Raw genomic sequence first — 16,827 nt, forward strand, 5'->3', positions numbered from 1 at the left:
GTATCTCTTCTAAAATTTTTATCTTTTATATTTTTCGTAACTTCTATCATATATGATTGATTAATTTGAGTCCACTTTATGCACAGTTAGGCTAATCGGGACTGGACCTACAGTTTAAATTGAAATCCCAATCACTTGTGTCTCCACCGGGTATCGAACCCGGGACCCCTTCATTACAAGGCGACGACGCTACCACTGCGCCATCGGGGAGGCCATTTCAAGTATAGTCCATGATTGTATCTAGTAGTATATGAACGAGATGTGTCCCTCCATTCAAACAATACGTGGCTTGTCCCTACCGAACGAAGTGTGTCACTTATAAATTAAGTTTCCGAAAGCAGGTATTATGCATGAACAGAACAAAAAATACTTGTGAGAAATTACAAAAAGTATAAGTAAGTTCGTGGCGGGAGTTATTGACGGTTTTCCCCACAACCTATCCGCTTTAGGTTCCGGGTTCGAGTCCTGGTCTGTAAATATCTTTTTTAGGTGTCTCTTAATTAATTTAATCTAATTATCATCCATCTTCATAGTTTCGATTAATTATAAAAGTGACATAAAAGCGAAGCAAAATAAGAACAAATAAAAATAATTGCAAAATGATTACAATGTCAGAACTACATTTGAAAAATAAAATGCGAACAGAAGATTCATTTTCAAACAGGTATTTGGGTAGAATTGTGTAGACAGACAGCATGATCCCGAAAGTTGCCAATCCACGTGTAGCATGACCTTCGATACTGGGGTTGTGCTTTTTCAGGAAAGTTTGCTCGACGCTCTTCAAGCGTCTTATCAAGAATGCCTCGGTGTTTGCAGCATTACCAACTTATTTTCCGTCGGGAAAATCTTTTTTCTCCTATTTAATGATCTGCGGTTGACTCTACAATACAGCATATTAATCAAGATACAACAACTGAATTACGGCGAAGTAGGTTAGAAACCCTGCGTGCTCAAGAGCAGCTTCGATAAGGCACCTGAATTGTTTCGAGCTGAACCAGGAAATGGGCGATGTTTATTCCCCAAGGCCATTCCGTAAAACTAATGCCACAAGAAGTTTTCTGTGTGGATTTGTGAGCATGAAATTGTAGGTTAATGATAGTGCTACAAGACGTCAAGTGGATTTATTTTTCTGTTTCGTTATTTTAGATAGCTTTCCTACCTATATAGTTTGAATAACTAATTAATCATTTGATGAGCAGACAAACACGAAGAAGCCGATCCCGTGGCAAATTGGTTAGCGTAATAAACTGCGAAGTCTAATGTCGGATTAGAGCCTGGACTAGAAAATATGTATGTGTTGGGTCATTGTCTTTATACCACTTCCATCACCTATCACATCCTTTATCATCGCGATTAACCGAAAGTGGTAGACGCGAAATAAAAATAGAACCTTTGCATGGAAGTCCGAAAGAGAGGCAAGGGAGGGGGGGGGGTGCAAGACCCACCTGGAAAATGAAAGTCAACCAAAAACTATATATATATCACACAATTCCATTTCAGCTGCAATAATATATGTTAATTATTGCATGAACATAACTAGCTAACTAACTAACTCTCTAGCCTTCTTAAACCCGAAGGTTCATGGCTGCAGCAACACAGGCCTTCCATCTGTCCCTATCTTGAGCAAGTTCTATACACTCTTTTCCATCCCTACCGATTTCCTTTAAGTCTATCTCAACGTTGTCCCTCCATCTTCGTCTTGGCCTTCCTAAAGTTCTCTTACCATCAGGTTTCCCAACAAGAATCCTGTAAACTCCTCTTTCCTCTCCCATTCGTACCACATGGCCTGCCTACCTAAGTCTTCTTGATTTAATTATTCTAATTGTCTCCTCATCCCTTTTAGGTCCAAATATTTTCCTAAGGATCTTATTTTCAAATAAGATGAATATGATACGTAACTTCAAATTAAAGCAATGTTTTTTGAGGAGACAACACTGTTATGCACCTTGTTTGCCCCCCCCCCCCGGAAAAAACTACCTTGCTTGCCCCTCTTTGGAAAAAACTCAACAAAGTGCATTGTGAGGGAAATGCGTTTCAAGTTGTCAGGCACAGTTCGAGCTCCACAAAAACTTGGTAACAGTAGATCGGAATGTTTCATGCGTGATTTTCAAAGATTTTATGGAGTTTGCACTGTGCCTGGCAACTTGAAACGCATTTCCATCACAATGCACTTTGTTGAGTTCGCCCTTCGTATCCGCAATGCCTCATATTTTCAATTACTTTGAAGCATTTTGGACCATTTTTTATTTTTATAAGCAACTGCATTAATTGATAGAATGATCTTAAACATGAAACTAATTGTTTCTTCCAATGATTAACTGTTTTCTTTGCCTTTCATTACGCTAGGTCACTCAGCCGCTATCTTCGTTGTGAGCCTAGATTAAGTGTGATTGGAGCTTATCCTATAGGGTAACTTCGGTGATTAACGCCACCAATTGGTCATTTCGTTCTAGAACTCATACATTTTTATTGTTAGGAACATGAAACTTACATGTATAGGAGAATGAACTTTCCTCTATTGTGTAATAATAAAATATTGATTGCACTGTTATAATGAAAGCAATAAAATACTAAATTCTGTGTTAATGCAAAATGGCGTTATTTCCAGACCTGTCGGGTAATAACGCCATGTTCATAATTACAAGTAAAACATTCACATTATCCTAATTACAAGTAAAACATTCACATTTTCTTTACTAAACTGTACTAGGAAAAATAATTACTGTAGTAAGTTATTAGAAAAAAAAAGTATTTTTTTGTCTTTTCGCGATACCCAGTCCCTCAAAGTTCTGCGAGGAACGTGCAGCACATGCTATCTTCTATCCCTTGTTTGATGGCCGCCATAGCTTGCCTCAAGTCATCCACTGACCATTTGGCCCGTATATTTCTACATTTCCTCGCCATCTGAAAGAGGAAATTAGCCGAGAATAAATATCTGTACGCCTCGAAAGTAACTGAGCAAGGATAAACCTATTTTCGAAATCAACATTTCCTTAAATTTGAGTTTAAATTGAGTGGCGTTATACCCCGACACGATGATGGCGTTATTTCCCGAAACAACAGATTGCAGTTTAACCAACTGTTCTAAACTTACGACACCGACCATGAAAACCGTACACACATCATTCTCTTACGTAATAAACGTATTGTGTACGTACAACATTGTTACCATTTAAAATCTAATCCTACAATAGAAAAACACTCATCTTTGTCGGCGCGATGAAAATGTGGACCCTTTTTCCTCGAAACTCAACTCAAACGTTTACACTGTTCAAAGTGTTTCTCTTAAATGAAGGCTTGACAATGGCAACCGTTCTTATCAGCAATGCTACCAGGCACCATTGTTTATCGCACAACGGTGAGTCACACCTTAACTTTACATGCGTCCATGTTTTCAGAGTTGAAACTTTGAAATGGCGTTATTTCCCGCCTGGCGTTATTCACCGAAGTTACCCTATGCTTTCTTCATACAGCATGGCTGTCGGCTACATGTTTGACATCTTAACACAACTTCTTTCAAACATCGCTCATGAAATGTATTTCACCTATCGTCCTACGGGAATCAGAGGGACGTAACTACAAAAATGCTGTTTTCAGTTTCGTGAGAAAAAAAAATCCTCTGAAGAGTATTTGGAGTAAATCGACATTTTCCACTTCTAATGCTTATCTGTAAGGCGGAGTCACGTTTAAGAGTCATATTCCTAAGAATACATTATTTCCTCTCCTATTAATTTGATAAATTAGAGTTAAGTCGCTCTGGTTCTCACCCACGCTTTCAGCTCCTATTTTCCAAAATTTGGCACGTTAGGTATTACGCCAGATGTGTCATTTGGGTACGATACTACATTTTTATTATATGCCTGTGGAGATTCGAACAGTGTTCTCGGCTTGCGAGCCAGGTTATATCGGCGTTAGCGTCCAACGTTTGGAGCGTGTATATTCCTCTAAGCAGGATGCTCCAATGTATGCGCTCGAAACATTGGACGCTAACGCCGATTTAAGCTGGCTCGCAAGCCGAGAACACTTCGTCAGGAAAGCTACACTTTTTTACCCATGAAAGTTATTGTCCGTGGCCTGCAAGCAAGGTTCTTCCAACAAACTGCCTCGAGAGAATTATGCGTAGGCTATGTGTGACTTTTCTGTTTCTCAGACCACGTGTGACTACCTACAAATTATGTGAAACAATAACATAAACAACTTCCCATCTGAGTATGAGAAACCACTTGCATTCTAGCCGGGTTCGATTCCTGGTGGAGGCACAGTGATTCGAATTCCACTTTAAACTGTAGGCCCACTCCCAATTAGCCTATCTGTGCATACAAGTAAACTTAAAACAAGACAAACTTTCATTCTAACCTCAGTCACTTATGGGAGCTGCTTAGAAGTAGTAGTGTTGACTGCCATGACTAAAATTTCTGGATCAAAGTTCACTTCGTCTCAACGATTTTATTTGTTGTTTTAAGTCCCCTTTATGCACAGTAAGGCTAATCGGGACTGGACCTACAATTTAAAGTGGGATCCGAACCACTTGTGCCTCCACCGGGTATCGAACCCGGGACCCCTCTCTCGACGATTTGACCGAGTCTGCACTCCCTGCGCTGCACTCCGCTGTCTATGCAATGTAGTTTTAAAAGTTGTTAACTGAGGTATCCTATACCTGCCGCAAAATTAGTTTGGTATTGAGAGCTGAAGGAACACGCGTCACGGTGTTGCCATATCATGCGGTATGGTACGGTACGCAGTGCAGCCGTCTGACGCTGTGTCGAGGAAAACGTGTTATGAAAAGAAACAACAATGATGAAATGTGTTATTGTTTTTCGAGGAAAACTGAATAACAATGATGACAACAATGATGAATGTGTTATTGTTTTCTCTCTTCATTTTCATCTCCCTTACAACATGAACGAATTAACGAAACGAGCATTGTTTACAGGTTACCTTTTCAATCCATTCTGTATATACACTTTCAATAATCATTTCTTTCCGAAGTCCCCGTTAAAGTCTGCCCGTCTTTCAATTATACCGCAACTGAGTTGGTGGGGTGTCTGACTTTCACGTGTGAGACCCACGGTGGTTTGTGGAACTTTTTCAAATATCCCGAGCGGCTCCGGGGTCGACTCAGCCCAAGTGAGTACCTGGGGCAAACCTGCGGTAAAGGCGGTTGGTGAACCACATCACCTCCATAATATGGCCTAGGTCGAGGTCGAGAATGTGTGGAGCTTTACCTCCACATCCCCATATGCCTACATACTTTGCTTTATTTTGCGTCCATTATTTTTTTTTTTTTTGTATGAGAATCCCAGATATTTTATGACTGTCCTTAAAGATGTTTACCCACCTTGAAAAAATGCCGAATCTTTCAACGAAACTCGCAGTTTCCCAACAGTGGGATGATCTTTCCTCCTATAATAAGAGTAAATATGGCGACGAATAGCATCTTGCTGAAAGGTATCTAAATTTGTCACTCGTTTATTGATATTCCTCTTCTTTCCTGGGGTTTCCAATTTTGAAGCCTCGCATTTATTTATTTATTTATTTATTTATTTCTACCACATTATATTTTTCTTTCCCTATGGTAACAATAGTGTTCTTAGACAGGCCGAAAGCAGCAGCAGTCCTGACCAGAACTTTATTTACAGAAATCATTGGACACCCATTGTTTTTCTCTTGCTCAAATTATTTGCGCTCAGAACAAACCATCTCCCGCGTTTGTCCTTTGAGAAGAATTCCTTTTTCTTTTAGTGCATGGCCTCTTTGGTATATTGTCATCTCGAGTATTGCCTCCTGTGCTTGACTTTCTTCACACAAGCTCACGACACACTCAAGAACACAGAAAATTATGTACAAAAAATAACAACTAAAACAACACGCTATATACAACAAAGAATACTCTAAATTCAATAAACACTAACCAACGGACCGGTTAAAATATCACAGCAACGCAACAAACAAACAACACGTCCTCTCCCAACAACATGAAATCTGATCGCCCGATAAGCGGCAACACCGAGATAAACGTTTTATGTTGCTAGGTAACCAGGGCTTGGGTGAAGCACTGGGAAGATTTTGATTGGCTCGCATGGCAGCAACCCACCCTCCCGCAGTGTCGTAGACCCGATTTCAACACGTGCTTCCCAAGCGTCAATACCAAACTAATTTTGCGGCAGGTATAGTCACCAATTCCACCGCTGCCACCGGTTAGTCAAGGTGTGACTCATCATCAGCTAGGCTCGAACGAAACGCAACTCATTAAACCGTCGCGGACGAACTGTAGCATTTTTCTAGGAATTTCGCTTTCGGACGAAACGCTACTGAACCGTACAGCAGTCCCAGTGCCTGCTCCAAGTTGCACAGCTGCTTTCGGAGCTCTTGGTTTGGAAAGGGAGTGGGGATGAGGAAAGGGTCTTGATTTTTCATACTGAATCTCGTTCATTCCGTTCTCCTATTTCTCTTGGTTGAATTTTCTGAGATACGGAATCTACCTCATTTTCCTTTTCATTACGTTTTATTGCGTCACCCACAGTACTCTTACATGTACTTGACATTTTCAATTTCCCTGTACCTGCACCCTTTGGTTAGGTAAAAATAAATAACTGCAGTTCGTCAAATGTTGTATTTTTGTTTTTGTTACCCATTTTTCTCGTACTTCAGTCAGGGGCAATGGAGCTACTGGTAACAGACGTAGTTAGGAAATAGCATGAATTGTTTCTTCCCCGCACTGTAGTTGACCGATAAAAGAACTACGTAAAGTCTCGTTTCTATTACCACAAATTTTACCGCGCAACATGACACGCGGCATGCGACGCTGCATGTGCCAAGCATTTGTTGAAATGGAAACTGTCTGCAACATGCCGCGGCGCAAGTGCCGGGGACAAAATTGCCCCAAACGATTAAGACGCACAACGTGCGCGGCGACAATGGAAACAGCCTACAGCAAGTTCCTGGGGCACGGGCATACGAACTAGAGTAGAAACAGACGACGCGACTACAATCTGTGGTCCAACAAGATTTAATAACAATGCAAAATCACTTGCAGTCATTCTTACAAAGTTTTCGTATCCACTTTGAAGACGTAAGTCTCTCATCAACGAGTTATATGCTCCTTCCGAATTTCTTTTCGCTTGAAAACTTCTAATCCACCATCTAGGTTGTTTTCGCCTCTTTTTTTTTTTTTATAGAAATTCATGATACGCGCCTGCCATAACCACAAAACCCGCCATAGCTTTATTGTTCATCTTTACCCAAGTTAAATCACCACCAAATTATTACAATACAAGAGAAGGAACACTGACTACTCTAAAGCACTGCACAACGCTACACTGCGATCCTGCACTCCAGTGTTGTTGCGGACGTATTTTGAAGAAGTAGTTTTGAATTGGAAGCAGTACGAGTACACTAAATGACGCGCAACATGCGCCGGCACATGTTGCACGTCATGAGTCTGGAACTTGTCTGAATGGAAACGTAGCTTAACAGAAACAGAAGGCTTTCACGATTTGTCTGAATATTAAAGTGATCTCTTCTTTCACACCAAAACATAAATAACTATTCTCAGATTTGAAAACGTAACAGGGGTGTAAGGGGTGACCTTCCACGTATTACACCCAATCGTCAACTTCATTCCACGTAGTACACCCTGGACTGCTCTTTGCAGACTAACGAGGCTCTGGCGACTGACCCTATGGCCAGTATAATTCTGTGTGTTCTGTTTTTTGTCATGTGTGCTGAGTGCCCCTTTAGAGCCTCAGCTTTTAACCTAAGTCAGAATATTTTAATATTTCAGTTATTCGATATTACAGTTACGTTATTTGTTATGGTAAGGGGCTGGACCCCGTATAACGTGGCGGTTGCAAAATAGCCTAAGTGCTGACGCACCCAAAATTAAAAAAGAAAAATGTAACAGGGAATATAGCTTTAATAAATGTCTATAAATATTTCACTATCGTTTATATTTATGTACATGTTGTTAATTTTGAAATATTGTGAAGAAATGCAGCAAAATGCTACATATTCGATTACTAATGTGAGCCACTGTACATGTTATGTTTTTATTTCATGAACAATGCGACACCACAGGTCCCGAGTTCAGATCCCAGCCTGTATATTGTTTTCATTATTTTCTTCGTGATGTCCTTTCATCAATTTTGTCATTGCATCACCCATCCTCGTCTTCGCGATTAGCCAAAAGTGGCAGAAAACCAAAGTTAAATATAACAAATCAAAATCAAACATTACTTTGCAAGACAAGAATGGATAGGTTATTTTGAAGCTGCTGTTATTAAAAGCAAATTATATGTAGCTTTCCTAGACAGAAGTTTCAAACACAGAAACTGATTGATTGGATAAGGGCTGTGGATTCCTACTCGAGCAGAAAATATATATGTTTCAATTTATTACGTACAACAATAGCAGACTGATTTCCCGCTAAATCAAAGAAAACTTGCATTCACGGTTACAAATTGACGTGTTGAATGACCTTAACTACAGACTTCGCTCACTCCAATTCTGATTAATCGAACAGCACACCACAACGTGGGTCATTAAATATTTCCAACTTACTCTCGAGTTCCTCAACTAAAAATAAATTGACTGCGAGACAAAAACTCCTCTGCGATAACTATATACCACGTTATATGCAGAGTATATGTAAGTTGAAATTCCATCATAATAATTTGAATTCTTCAAGTAGTAGCTACAAATATAATTTTTCATGCATATTTTCTTAGCAAAATATGAAGTTTCTCACTTCACAAGGATAACATATATATAGTATTTCACAAGAGTTTTTAGTTCGAGCTAGTCGTAGGCCTAATATGAATATAAACGTCACTTCATTACTTAGTTTAAAAAAGTGCCAGGCAATCAAAATTCGAGGGTATGCCTGAAATTATTTGTAGTATCTCATGTATCAAGGGGGCTTTTTAAGTAGTAATAGTAGAAACGTAATTATACTGCATGTTGCAACTGAAACCCTAGCCTCGAAGACCGAAGTCGTTGGGTGGTCCACTCATACACTCGGTACCAAACATTTCAAGTTCGAGTAGACACCTGGGCATGGCTGGGTTTTTTTTGTAAGCATCCCTTCATAGATTTAATATGATCATCATTCATCTTCATCGTCGCGATTATCTACAAGTGGCAGAAAAGCGATATAAAACAAGAATAATAGTATAACAAACAAAAGAGGATAAAAGGATGAACTGAGTTAATGATAGGAAGTTTTATAAAATTACTGTTTCTTGAAGAATCCTGTCCTTTGTTACGATTTTATTTCTCAGTCACACGTTACTCAATGTTCACGTCGACTGTCGTCCTTACGTACTTGAAAATTACTTTCATGTCTGCCTATGCTCTTCTTTCAAACGTGGTAGGTGGGCGCTCTGTCTGTTTCTACACCAAAAAGTTTAATGAACCTCCTGTCCAAGAAGACAAGAATTACTGAAAGTAATTTTCAAAATTGTAAGCGGATGAGGGCCCTTGTAAATGATAAAATATACTGTCCTTTTATTCGCTTAGTTTTGAGAATCACTTCCCATACAATTCTTGCCTTCTTGAGAGTCCAATGGCCCTGTCTAGCCACAAACCAGTTGCACAAACATGGTTTCGTTTGTTTCGTACAACAATTCCATCTAACGTTTCGTTTCTACGTAGTTTCTACTTGCTAAAAGTGCCTTTCATATCGCCCCAGGGCGTTCTCTACTCGGCTGCTTCGTGACCGAAGGTCACGTGTACAAAGTTTGAGGATTCACATTTTCCGATTTTGCGTGGTGCTGCTGCTACGAGCGAACACAAGGGAAAAAACCTTGGACGAAAAGTCCCAGCGCAGCTTCCCTTCTACTCTTCAGCTCGGCCCATAAGGAAGAACGGTCAACTCTCCCCCTCCCCTCCACGCGGTAGTACAGTGCACAGGAGTCGCGGGTCTGCACAGGTTTCTTTCCTTGTGATTCAGTTCGCCTTATCAAGGTCGTGCAGCAAGCAATTATTTTTCGTCTTCCGATAGGAAAAAGCTTGCCTCTCGCTTACGTGGATGAACGCGTAGCACAGATGATTCTTTGGTTGGCCCTTTATGTTTCGTCCTTCAGCAACTTAATCTAAGCACGAATCATTCTCATCGCCAAACATACTGTATTTTTTTAATTGATGTAACACATGTAAACTGAAAGAGAGAGAGAGAGAGAGAGAGAAAGAGAGAGAGAGAGAAAGATATACATAAACGTTTTCTTACAACAAACGTTTGTTTTCCTATCGTATAAAGTGAACGCACATGTTAAAATTCATCTTGCATAGATAATCAAATTAGAACAAATCCACGTAAAGTGATTTAGTATGCAGAAAATAAATATATTTGTGATAAATACATAGTTAATCAGTAAATTCCAATAACCAGGACTTCTGTCACGCCAAATCTTGTTTACGGATGTTTTCAAACGTTTTGTTTTACAATTTCATTTTTTCACTGACATCCAATACTTATTATAATTTAATGACTTTCAAAATGTCAAAATACTGTAATGTTACTATGCTGCCGATCACAATTATGAGGCTTCTTCGAACCAGGGTTTCGGAGCGGAGCGGATCAACGCTCCAGCTGTTGCCCACGCTCAGGAGCGAGGAGCGAGATTCTAAGAAATGGTTCGCTCCGCTCCGGAGCGGAGCAGCGAGAATCGAAAAATTTCTCGCTCCGCTCCGGAGCGAGGAGCGAAATTTTAGAAAATGGTTCACTCCGCTCCGGAGCGGAGCGCTACCTTGACACGCTCCGCTCCGGATCGGAGCAGAGGAAGTTGGAAAATTTCTCGCTCCGCTCCGGAGCGAGGAGCGAAATTTTATAGAATGGTTCACTCCGCTCCGGAGCGGAGCGATACCGTGTGACGCTCCGCTCCGGAGCGAGATTATAAGAACTTGCCCACTCCGCTCCGAGGTTGGATAATACGAGTGTATACAGAAAACTAACGATCAAGGGTTCCGAGTACATTAGTAATTTTGTTTGTGGAATTTGTACGGCATTTGAACATCGCCTGTTATTGTTGTTATAAAACTGATTATTACTAAAGATAACGCCACGGAAACAGTCCGGTCAAGATCACGTCACTCACCTACAGTGTTGCCAATAAGCAAGGAATAATCCTTACACAATACACCAGGGAAGGCACAATCAACCGCATACGTACAACGCGCAATGTGTCAACTGTGAAGCGTAGAAGAAGTGTGGAAAACCTGGAGAACCAGGGGTGTGTAGAAGGCAAGGGGAAGCTTTGATCTTCACTGGACTGTTTTCGTGAAGAGAGCGATATTATTATTATTATTACTATTATTATTATTATTATTACTATTATTATTATTACTATTTTCATTATCACTTTTACTACTCTACTACTACTTCTGGGGACAATATATTTCAATAGCAGGTGTGCCACCTGTGTTTTATAAGTTGAGAGAATGGAACTCTCATTTCCTGCCACCAGGGATCGCGACTAAAACTCATTTCCGTTCGACTTCTGGTTCGGGCTAAGCACTTCGGCATGTCGGTCCGACGTTACAGTCCACACCGTGGGAGAAGTGAGTTATTCCGGAATATTGGTTCGAGTAACATTGGTCAAACTACTGCAGAGAATCCATTTGACCTTTCGAACGCCAGGAGCACGCAGAGGAAAGACGAAACAACGTATACAGAGGAAGATGACAGGCAGACAGGTGTTCATGCAAAACAAAACACTCGCTGGTGCATGATTGCCATATCTAACTTTCTTTGCGCTGGTTATGATGATACTTTGAATGTAGCGAAAGATAAAAGTTTAAAGTAATTGGGAATTCAGGTTGCTAATTTTCACTGTATGTTTGTTCCGGCATAACTCTCGAACGCCTGGAACGATTTCAACCAAACTTGGAACACGTATCACTTGCAATCTCGAAAGAAATACTGTGTAAGACATCTCTGGCACCCCTAGGGGTGAGGGTGGGAAGGGTTGACATGTAAAACGACCGATATTAGTGTGGAATCCATAGTTTTCGGGGTCGTTAAGATGAATAGTGACACTCCCAATGCCGTTCAACTCCAAAACACCCCTGGCAACCCTAGGGGTGGGGTGAGAAGGGGGCGACATGTAAAAATAATAAAAAACGACCGATATTAGTGTGGAATCAATAGTTTTCGGGGTCGCTAAGATTAATAATGACATTCTCAATGCCGTTCAATTCCAAGACACTCCTGGCACCCCTGGGGTGGGAAGGGGGTGACATGTAAAACGAGCCCGACCCTGTGGCCGAGTGGTTAGCACATCGCGCTATGACGCCAGGGGTTCCGGGTTCGAATACCGGCTGGGCATGGATGTTTGTGAGTGTCCATTCATCAAGTTCATCATATCATCACTCATTCTCATCTTCGCAAATTAGCCAAAAGTGGCACAAGAAGCGAAGTAAAATAAAGCAAATCAATCAATTAATTAGTTAGTTCTACTATAGACCTTCAATGATTACCAAGGTTTCAGATGCATGGAACTAACGATTAAAGATTTTATTTGTCGTTGTTGTACATTGTTTGCAATAATTGTAGACAGCTTATAATTCCACTAACCGAGACCGTTTCGGAAGGATCCCTCCATCCGTGTTAAAAAATATTTTAAATGCCCATAAATCAAAGTTCACAGGCACACATACTATGAACATACTTTTAGAAGAGAACACATATTTTAAAACGTCTCTTTAAGAAAGTAACAATACGCGTAAGCCAGAGTCGGTGTAGCACACTTTTAATACGATTGGCAACGCTGCATCTCCCTCGAAAAGGCAACGATCTGTCTGCCAAGTACGTACAACAGCAGAAGTCATGACGCAATGCACCTGCCAAGGAGCGAGCAAGACACTACGCGCCAGTTTCCTCCACCTTTCCTCTTGAAAGGGGAACAACAAGGCCAATCCGCTAGCCGGTAGCACTGACGTCAGTCACCTACACAAGAAGCGCAGAACACGAAAACAAACAGGGCTGTCGTGTGGGGGAGGTAGCATAAGCAAACGTACAATCCCGCAACACTGATTGCTTGAACGGGTTCATATCCAAATTAAGATAAGGATGAGATATGATGAAATTGAAGAAGGGTCAATCACAGAGAACTCCAATTCCCAGACTGGAGTCGTGAAGCGTTGAGATAACCCTTGATGTGGGGGTAGGGCCCGACACATTCCCAATCTCGCTCGGCCATTTGGAGGTGATGTGATCAGCACCACGCTCCGGCCACCTTTACCCCCCCCCCCCCCCGAGGGTTTCCCCTAAAATTCTTCCGCCCAGAGTTTGGACTTGGAAATTCTATTTTTGCCTTTTCTGTCGAAAGTTAGGGAGGGTCACGTGAACCGCTGAACCAATCGGCTTTGACCAGTTGCCGTGGTGAGGGGGACTTCTCGTGGTATTCTGCGTTGCCAAGTGTATGCCTGACAGCAAAAGTTCGGCGTTATTGTGCGGTTTGTTTGTGCTTTTTTTTTCGTATCTGTGATTTTTATACTGAAAGATGATGAGCCTAACGCGAATACAACGGCGAAATCGGAAGAAAAAAAAAGTTGTCGGGCGTGGTATTCCTCTGCGTGGCCAGACTCGTGGATTAGTATGTGCAGTGCGAGTTTATTTTGAAAATGAAAGAGATAATAATGGCCCCTTGATTCCGTTTAAAAAAAGTGATTGGGAGAACAGCAGCGGCTCTGGGAATTATCAGAATGTCCGTGATGTCCATCGGGAAGGAAAAGTCCCGCTTAATGGAGACAGACGCATCATAACATGCTATAGTACCACTGGAGTAAGCAGGATTTTATTTCGGAGGGTTGGAATTGTAAATGTGGATGTTACAAAGTTGCATTTTTTCCCGTGGGGCAGAATAAGTAATAAAACATTTCATAATTATTAGAGTTGAACGGATATCCACACCCATGCTGATTCTCTTACCTATCTCACCGATACCCTTGTTTGAAAATGACGCGTATTAATTAAGAGCTGTTCAAAATATTGACAAATATTAGTGTGTAAGTAAATACTTCCAATTGTGTGTATCAATTTATTAGGGTTGTGCTTTAAACGTAAGAATTACATCAAATTCTGAAAATACTATTACGTAATCACAAAATACACTTTTCCATACAACATTGGTTCAAAATAACGGAAACTTGGAATTATGCATAAATTCAAGGACACCCTGAAAGTGCTTGCAGCATATTTGCAAGCCTCGCAAAAGATTAAAATGTTGGAATAGTATCGCCCGGTGTCGGTAAATATAATCCAACCGATATCTTCCGATACTGATACCACGGTTAAAAGTGGTTTAAAGACAAAAATGATATTTGGGAGGTTGATTTAATTATATTAAAATGGCATTGCAAAAGAGGCCTAAAGGTGGAAATGAACGTGTGTTTGCTATAATAATTTTCCTCAACAAACGAGAACATTTCACGAAATGTACACCATGCATAACTTAACTTACTGTGCCATGGCAATTAAATAATATGTAGATATTGCAAGTCACATGTGAATGGGGCATTGCAAACAAGAAATCTACTGTTTCCAAATAATCACTGACAAAAAAAGAAGGCACGTAAAATGTTTACCAGTATGATTACCGTTCATGTTATGTTTCTGACGTTTCTGAATGGTTGTGTTTTTGTTTCGTACAAATATTTTTCAAAGAAAAAATATGTATAATACAATACGATATTTTATATTTGATTTATCATAAATGGTAAAAAGGACAAGTACACTGTTAGACAGTATCCTCAAAACTTGTACGAACGTACCGTGCAAAGAATAATTTCCGAATGCGTGGTACTGTGTTTTAGAAACAAATATGCATACTTTTACAATGTTCATGCACGAAACTATATTACCAGAAACAGCTTAGGATTAAGCTTTTTTCTTAATAAAACATACATGTGTAGTACGGGACTTTACATTATGTTTGGTTATTCATTATGTGATGAAATTGTAGTCATTCAGAAAATGTACCTTGTACATGGAACGGTTGATTAATATGATATTTGACATTTGATTTATCAAAAACTGGTAAAAAACAAGTGCACTTCCAATCAATTTACAATTCACTATTTGATATCGCTGTGTAGACAACAGTGAAATTAATATAAACTATAAAGGATGGATAATATTGAGTAATCGGAACTCGACGTGCCATTTTAACTGGCGAGCAAAACGAAATATGCCAGAAGTAACTGGACCCTAAAATTTGATTGCAGTGCAGATGTTCATAAGAACAGTCTCCACAATACCCTAGATAGAATTCTAACCCTCCGCAATAATTCCGAGGTTTCGGCTCATCGCCCCCCCCCCTCCCACCCTCGAGAGAGTCCACCCCCAAAAAGGCCAAGCACGGCGAAGTCGGTTGCCGCGGTGTAGCAAGCGAATGCGTGGGTCTCCGCCTCCCTGCCTCTGCCTGAAATGCGAGCGAGCGAAGGGTGCATGTTGACAGGAAAAGATGTCCTGTACGACTGGACAAAAAAATCAGAGTCCCAGACGTTTGGCAACACCGCTTTTCCCGCCTTCCCACTAGCACAACTGAGGACGAAAAGTCAGGGTTTCCTCAAGTCCAAACTCTAGCCGGAGCGACTTTAGTTATCCATTTATTTGAGTATGGGTTAGCCCAGGAGCCGCTATATGCTGGGACAAGGCCGGAATAATTTCGAAGTTAGATCACCCACCGCGTGATTCAAACCCTGGTCTCCAGCGTTGCAGTCAGACGCCCTACCGACTTGACCAGCAGTTGCGGTTACACCATTCATATATAAAAATAACTATCTCACCGGATATGAGCTTGCACTTCAAATGCTCCGATTGCGGATCAGAGCACTATTGTATCTCGCCCCGCTCCGGATCGGATCGTGCATGTAAAAATAAGTAACCACTCCGCTCCGGAGCGGAGTGCTGTAGTACCATGCTCCGCTCCTGAGCGAAGTGGTATCGCACCACGCTCCGCTCCGGATCGGAGCGTGCGTGTAAAAATTACTAACCACTCCGCTCCGGAGCGGAGTGCTGGCTCGACACGCTCCGCTCCGGATCGGAGCGTGGAAGCAGAAACATCCAACCACTCCGCTCCGGAGCGGAGTGCTGTCGTCCTACGCTCCGCTCCGGATCGGAGCGTGCACGTAAAAATTACTAACCACTCCGCTCCGGATCGGAGCGTGCAAGCAAAAATATCCAACCACTCCGCTCCGGAGCGGAGTGCTGTCGTCCCACGCTCCGCTCCGGAGCGAGGAGCGGAGTAGAACTGACGCTTCGAAATCGCTCCGGAGCGCTCCTTTAGTACGCTCCGCACTCCGCTTCGAAACCCTGCTTCGAACACGCCTTCGATAACGGTATTTGCTATTCGTAACGGATATGTGTATCACTTTTTCGAAACAAACTTTTGTGGAGGAAAAGAACTGTAACGTTACAAAAGTAACGAGCACAATTATACGAGAGACCTATGTTATTCTATCCGGAACACGGCATCGGACACGGTATTGCACATCGGAACGTCTGTATGATACCAGCTATCAATAACGTTGTTGCTTTGAAGCAAGGAGTGTAACGTTTTTACAGTCGTGGCCTCAATTAAGTTACTGGTTAATTGTAACGTTACTACCACTTTCCATACACACTAAAGTTACTAGTCAATACGTGACAAACTTGTTTCTTACCCTGTAACGTTACTGGTTGCCGGCAATGGATGTAACGTTAAAGCGTCACCTAACGACCTACTGCTTTGCAGATCAGTTATGGTTCGGTACCGTTATGCACACCTGTAACGTAATGTTCATATACCTGAGGTAACGTTTCTGTTCACGAAAAAAGTTATTCTGTTT

This window comes from Lepisma saccharinum, chromosome 12, assembly GCF_977018435.1.
Source record: "Lepisma saccharinum chromosome 12, izLepSacc3.1, whole genome shotgun sequence".
NCBI lineage: Eukaryota > Metazoa > Arthropoda > Insecta > Zygentoma > Lepismatidae > Lepisma > Lepisma saccharinum.